This window comes from Asterias rubens, chromosome 3 (assembly GCF_902459465.1).
Source record: "Asterias rubens chromosome 3, eAstRub1.3, whole genome shotgun sequence".
NCBI lineage: Eukaryota > Metazoa > Echinodermata > Asteroidea > Forcipulatida > Asteriidae > Asterias > Asterias rubens.
The window spans coordinates 6,377,301-6,385,437 of NC_047064.1; positions in this window are offsets into that span (position 1 = coordinate 6,377,301).

Sequence of the window (8,137 nt, forward strand, 5' to 3'; positions counted from 1 at the left end):
CTAGAGCAGTGTCTTACCAACTAGACTACAGAGGTTGCCCGGTAGCTAGAGGCAGTTCGAATTCTATGTTTTTAAAGGATTGTTAATTCTTCTGCCTTGCAAATATACACACTCCCAGCAAACTATATACATACGGTACAATTGGGAAGAGTACACAGTTCTCTTGTTTCACGTTGAAAGACGCTGATAATGTTGGGGGTTTACATTGTTAGTATGTTCTACAGGAAACCACGCAGTCAGGCTAATATGGGTTAAGTCAGGCCGTTTATACTTTGTACAGATTTTATCCGATCTGTTGTACAACTTATGCAAGTGGTGTTTAGTAATGGATTACGCTAAGGGTAAGGGGGTGGGAGTGTTCCTTTATTGTTTCAATTCAAAAAATGTTGATTAATAATTGCTAAAAAAGTAGAGAGCTTTGTATTCGCTTGGGTTTTGGATGGATACTGGTTCAGTGGTCCGAAGTGGCCTTATTTTTTGATAAATTCAGGGTCTGTGATTTGCTGTGTGTTAGAGAGAGAAATAGAGCGAGAGCGAGGGAGAGTTAAAGGGTTTTTAGGGTCACTTTCAAAATCGTAAATTATCTGCCTGTAGTCTTTTCTTAAAATAAGTATCTTTTATTGTTGGTTCTAGGTAATTGAATACTTGATAAGAGGCAATTGTTTTTTGAAGAGCAAACTGGTTCTGACTGGCTTTGACCAGTCAGAACTGGTTCTGGGTTGTTTAAAAGTACTGGATGGGAATGGAGGGACATCATGAGACTAGTTCATTGGTTTTGGACCGGTCAGAACTGGTTTAGGTCTGATTTCAGTACTGGATTGTAAATGGAGGGCTTCAATGAGTCTAGTTCTGACTGGTTTGGACCAGTCGGAAGTGGTTTAGGTTGATTTTAGTAATGGATTGTGAATGATCAGAATAAGCATATTCATGTAACTTTTGAACTTTATATATTTCTTTTGGTTGTTGTTTGTTTTTACTTTTAGAAAGGAATTTGGTCCATAGACCACTTTGTCTTGTTACAGAATATTTCTGGATAAATAATGACGTCGTTGAATGGTTTTTAAAGTTTTTAAGTTTCGTGAATACAATTTTCCCAACAATCCAGAGAATTCCTTGCAATTTAAAAACAGTTTTAAGTGTTTTGTTTTTTCGGTGTTCAATAATCAGCACATCAATGTATTCATATATCAAAGATGTTAAAAATGCAAACAAATGTTTTGTAGTACTCTTGTTTCTTTGCATCTTTATTAAAAAAATTAAAGCAGCTGCTACATAAAATCCGGAAATAAAGTTATGCACTACTTGAGCAAAATTTCCAGGAAAACACTACTTTTTGGTGTTGGGGGGGGGGGGAGGGATCTTAAATTTGTTTAACTTATACTACCTTGAAAGCGTTGGAAACCTTTACTGACCTCTCAGTAACTTTACTTATATCTTTTTAAAAGTCTTTTGATCAATTGTGTTTTTTTCCCTGAGAAGCCTCCTTGGAACTGAATGACTTTATTATTATCTTTGGGGTTATTTTTTGTTTTAATTTGTCATTCCTAGCTCTTTTTCAGAGGTAAAAAAAAACCTCAATGCAAATTTTGAAGAATTGAACTTCAATCTCAAATTAGAGCACAACATGTAAAAAAGTTGAGAATTTCAGCATTTTTTAAACCAATTTTTTAAATCTGCAATTTTACTTGAGGCTTGTCAGATATTTTTAAAACAGCATTATTATTGGTACTTGAGCAGGTTTATGCATCTCAATTATGTTTTCAATTTTAAACTTTTTAATTGTTAACTTGCAAATAGCTGTTTAATAGGGTTCAACCATTTCTTTGTTTTCATTTTAGTTTAAATTTTTACACTAATGTTTCATCGTTGTTATTTTTTTAAACAAACAATTTAATTGTATTATTCAATGCAGATATGTATAAAATCATTTTAGTAGAATGAATTATGCAGAGATTGAGGACTTAACTTGTGACTGATGCTGTGTCAGAATTAAAGGCTTCAGCAGTGGCTATACACATGCTATATGGCTAATGCTAGATCACATGTTGTCACTGAAGCCGAAAGCCGTAGCCAAGGCCGAAGTTGCTTTATTCTGACATGGCTTCATTCCACCCTCTTTGCCCAGAGCCAGAGCTAGCCAAAGTCGCTCATTGTCAGCCATAGCATTTTGTATGACTGACAGTCTGATACCCTACTTATTTTGTCACTTTTAGTGTATGCAGATCTAGAAATGGGAGGGCCCTGACAAATTGTCTGGTACCTGGTATCATCGAGAAACAGTGCATATCAATCGTACCTTCTGTGAGCAAAAAAAAAAAAAAAAAACCCAGCTCCCAGACATTTTGTATGGTAACCTGTTTCTAACAATTTCTCTGCGCTTAGCAAATGTTGGTTGAGTTGAAGGCCTTATGCTAAAAACATTGTTTCTGTGCTAAGATTTTTTGGGGGGGTTACCAGCATTTTACGAAGATGGGCCCTGTGTGCCTTGTAGCTCTATGGAAACCAGTGGCATGTGGACAGGTATTGAATTTCCAAACTTTAAGATCAGCAAATGCAGAATGGCGACTCAAATACTTGAGTGAGGGTACTTATTAGGTATCTAGTTACTTGTTAAAAACCTAGTTACTTGTTCAATACATAGTTACTTGTTCAGTACCTGGTTATTTATTCAGTGCCTAGTTACTTGTTCAGTACCTAGTTACTTGTTCAGTACGTAGTTACTTGTTCAATAACTAGTTACTTGTTCAGTACCTAATTACTTGTTCAGTACCTAATTACTTGTTCAGTACCTAGTTACTTGTTCAGTACTTAGTTACTTATTCAGTACCTAGTTACTTATTCAGTACCTAGTTTCTTATTCAATACCCAGTTACTTGTTTAAGTCCTGAATCAAAAGATTAGAAAGGAGATGGTTTTGGAAGTTGTTGCTTAGAATCCCACCAGGTTGTGAATACTTAATAATCTACATCAGATATTTGATAGACGTTTATATTCAGAGTGCTTTTTATTTCTTCGTTACTATGAAACATATCTGTTAGGAAAACAAAAGTTAAAGAACCAACAGAGTCGTGGAACGGGTGTGTCTGTGTGGTTTTGGGTGTTCACTGTTCACTCAAATAGTTTTGGATGTATTTATTTTCTTTCTTGGTAGAACCACTTGACCTCTGTGCAATGCTTATTTGCTGAGAATGGGTTCACATAATCGGAAGTCATTTGTTTTATGCAAAATGTACCAATTAGGAACTTCAGAATCCTTGAAGATTGAAGCATGCCGAGTTGAAAGAATAAAGGCTTCTTTGATCTTATGTTATTAACTTTAGGACTAAATCCCATTAAAATTTGACGGAACACTCTTGCAATTGAACAATTCACGCTTACAGTAGCAGGATGATCCATGAAGCGTATTTCACAGGTTATCAAGAAGTTTGTGCTTGTGGACGTGCTTAATTCAGGTTACGAAACATTCTGGGCTTACACAGCTAGTGCAGAAATTCAGCGCTAGCCCTGTACAAGGGAAATTTGCCCGTTTTGTAGCAGGCTGGGTACATTTTGTATGAGATAATTGACTTTTGATGCTGTGTAACTCACACACGCATGCGTTACAATAGCTACAAAGTAAAAAGCGTAGAAGCCTTAAAAAAAATTCCACATGGCTAGCCGCAATAGTTTTTTCTAAATGGCACACAAAAAGTCTAATTTACTGTATTTGCTTTCACCAAGTGCTAAGGTGTTAGATGAGTTAGCCAGTGAACTTATACTGAGCATCATTGGAGAGTTTGGAACACTTGGTGGCAGCAGACACAGTTCTGAGCCTGCGCACAAACCATATATTGACATGGTATGTCTGGAGTCTACTGCCACCAAGAGTCCCCGAAAGTCTCCTGTTGCATAACATAAAGTGACATTCCAGTAAAATCACAATGGCGTGATTGATCACTCATCTGAAAATGAATCTTAGCATTTGTTGAAATAAACCAGGACTACAATCACAGTCGGAATGAGTCGGAATGAGTCGGAATGAGTTGGAATGAGTTGGAATGAGTCGGAATGAGTTGGAATATTTGTATTCAAGTTATGTCATCATATTGTCCACACCCATTACAATAGGAGACTTTCCAACGCTAGGTGGCAGCAGACATACCGGGTAAATTCCCATTGTTTACGTAGTTCTGAACATGCGCATAATTCTGAGAACAATGGATTTACCCGGTAAGTCTGCTGCCCTCTATCGTCCCAGAAAGTCTCCCATTGATGTATCATTTTTGCAGATGAAACCCCAAGGGCGGGCTCAAGCTAGCCACTGGACCGAGCAATTTCAGCACTGGGCCAGTATTAGCTCACAACCAAAATCTGATGTAACTTTTTTTCTCTTCTAACAAGTACATGAAGTACAAACAAAAACGTACTTCACTTGTATTGTGAAAATGCGAGTACCTATCAGATATTTTACTGTATCTAACAATACTGACTGTGATCGTAGCGTTAGACTTTTGTCAATTTTAGTTTAACTTGTCTGTATTATTTTCCCAAAGCTTGCACATTCCTAGATTTTAAAAACTTGCGTACTATCGTAGTGGCTGTATATAATTGGCTAGAATTTTATAGCATCTTTGAAAAATGAACTTGTACTATATATTTTGATAGCTTTGTGGTTGTGATATTTTTTAACAATGTAATTGTACAAAGCTATTTAAGTACTACGTTTTGTGATCGATTTTCTATAATTAAGTTTCAAGATGTTTTTTTTTTATTACCAAGCACAGTGAGAGTCATAGGGTATGTTTTTGCTGAAAGGGTGTTGGGGGACATTTATAGGTCCCTTTGTGGAGAAGAAACAAAATGTACTTTTTTTCGGAAGACCAACAATGTGATCTAGAGGTGATGAATACCTGTGCCATTCAGATCTGGGCTGCTAAGCACAAAACAATTGTGATTAGCAGATTCAGGTAACCATTCAAAATACAAAGTCACATGTACATTGTTTAACTGGTATCCTGCCTTTTTTTTTTGCTTAGCAGAAATTTGTTAAGCAATGTTTTGTGCTTAAGCAACTCTATGAAATCAGGCCCTGGTATTTCCCATGCAGTCTGTTTGACAAGGATTACCATACATGTACAACAATTTTATCATGCAAGCTTATGGCATGGCAAGTTATTATGTTAGAACTTGGCCTGTTTGTTGTTGATGTTCTTCCACTATAAACCTGCCATGTATGTTTTGGGGTAACATTGACCAGAGTGGGACTTGAACCTGCGACCTCCAGATTAACCTGCCTGTGTTCTACCAACTGAGCTATCTAACTGCCAAATGCAGTACATGTATGGGCAATGGCGTCAGACTAACAAAAATTTTCAAAAGCTTCAGGCATCATTGATGTGCGATATCCTTACTTTTCACCAGGATATTAACATCTTGTCAAGCTTGATAAGTTGTGGTGGTGTTTTCTTCATGCGTCAGTATTAGATACTGGAGAGGGCGCTCTTTGTAGATATTCTTGGTCATTTTGGTACTTTTTCGAGACGGCTATTGTTTCTGTACATTTCACTAATAAAATGTCTTTTGTTACCAAATTATCAAGTTGTTCTTTCTTGTTGTAATGTGTCTCTTCACATTCATTTACATGTGCCCCAATCTAGGATGGATTTTCTGACATGAAAAATAAACCAAGCACAAAAAGTCACCAAACATTTTTGAAACATTTTACTTGTAGCAGTTACATGTACATGCCCATAAGTAAATTATTAATAGACTGTGTTGGAGGTTGAAGCTGTAGGACTGGGTCAAGTCTATGAATCTTGATCGTTTTAAGGTAGATGCTAGTGCGATCATGGAGGAAGGAAGAGAAGGAGCTCGAACGACCCACAAAACCGCAGAGTAACAAAAGAATACCCTGACAATGCCCCTGTCTGACCAGTGGAAAAAGATAGACCTCCAGCTGCACTGCCGATTAACAAGCAGGATTAGATCTCTTTGTACAGAACGTGCGGTACCGCCGCTCTGCACCGTTGCCTTCGTGTAAAGTTGAATCATTGGAGACAAGAATTGTGAATATACACATTTTCATTTACCGTATGTGGTGTTTCGCTGAAACATGGCATATTTTTACATTTTTGTGACTTTCCGGTCACTAGCGGTGGATCAAAATTTGGGTTTAGGCACACGAGGGTGGTTGGTATTCAGTTGTGTTAATCGTTAAGGTGTACAGTAGCGTCCAAAAATGTTATCGCGTCTCAAAAAAGTAGTTTTTCCTCTGTTATATCCATATGACATACGCCATAGTTTGGCGAAGAACCAAGTGTTCACGCACAAATTCACAAACGCCAGGTCGCCCATTGTTTGTGTAAGGTATGTGGGTGATTACGAGGTGTCGTTAAACGATGCGGTACCACGGGTTCGACTTTTGAAGTCCATTCGTTCGAGCTCCGTCTCTTCCTTCCTCCATGGTGCGATATAGATACCTCTTTTTCAGTAATTGTTGTGCTGCAATATCGGCAACTACATTAACAAAATGAACAATGCCAATCAAGACTTTACTTCCCAACTTAACAAATCAATACACAACCACTTCATATATCTGTCCAATGTTTTTATTTGTACACAAATAATTTAGTACACCTAATACCACAAGATTTTAAGCACCGACGTGACAACGATCACTAAATATACATCTTAGTTTACCACAAACCTCTAAATCCAAACCATCAGGGTATTTCTGAGTTAATGGCTCAAACAGTGGCTACAGCTGGAATGACTTTTGCAGCCAATAGCCACAGCTACAGCCATAGCTGAAGTCACTTATGTTGGACACAGCTTCGGACTAATAGTTTCCTAAGAGCCTAGCCAATTTGTTTTTTTTACAATATAGATAAATGGCCAATATTACAAATGTACATAAACACATACAACTAAAATCCTGTGTTATATGCTGGAAGCATGATCTTCCTACTTTAGTATTTTTCCTTTATTTGCCCTTGTAAAAATCAGAAATATGATGATTAATAGCCTGAAAAGTTAAATAAAGCCCACACCATATGTTCATGTAGGTTAGCCCTTGTACTCAATAAAATATTAATTCCTACTTATTTTTCTCAAGAACCAAATACGCCTGAAGGTGGTGTACAATTCCTGATTAAATTAGCAGCAATGATAAACTGTTTGGGACACAAGGTGTCAGCAGATATACCAGGTAAATCCCCTGTTCTAAGGAAATGTGCGCCTTGAACTATTGAAATTTACCAGGTGCCTGTGCTGCCACCAAGCATTCCAAATTCCCCCTTTTGAAGAGTCAATCAGGCCCAAGTTTTCTTTAGCAATGCTTATAAATCTTTTCTTAAACTTTTAGTCCCCAACACCTAATACTTCTTCACTTCTTACCTTTCTCTTACCTTTAACAAAAGATGATTAAATACATAAATATAAGTCCTTCTGGAAGTTGTGACACTCTATGTTTCCTACTACACAATATGTCCTTCACATTTGACACAATTACACTAATCCATTTTACTGCACAGTCTTTTTGGTATAGCATTAAAACAACCATCAATATATTTACTTGAAATAGTGAACTTAAATACCACAACTAGTCGGACTCGTACGTTCCTGCAACATCACCAAAACACAGTTGGTAGTCTCATCCGAGGCAGATGCAGTTTTCACGGAAAATGTTTTGCCATTAGCAGTAGTAGTAACAGTATTGACAGGCCCCACCACAGATTCCAAATATTCTGAATAATTACCATAATGTCCATACCCTATCAGATCCTATGTGTAGAAGGATTAACATAATGTACATGAATATGCTAAAGGAACATGTTGCCTTGGATCGGTCGAGTGAAAAGCGTTTGTAACCGTTTGTTATAAAATGTAGAAAGATGTTGTAAAAGTAGAATATAATGATAATATAATGGTTATAAAATGTAGAAAGATGTAAAAGTAGAATATAATGAGCCACACAAACATGCCTCGAAATTGCATGGTTTTCCTTTTACCTCGTCGACTAACACGTTCGGCCATTTATTGGAGTGAAATTTTTGACACCCATAAATGACCGACCGTGTTAGTTCGCAAAGTAAAAGGAAAACCATTCAGTTTCGAGGTAAATTTGTGTGGATCATTGTATTCCACTTTTAAAACATCT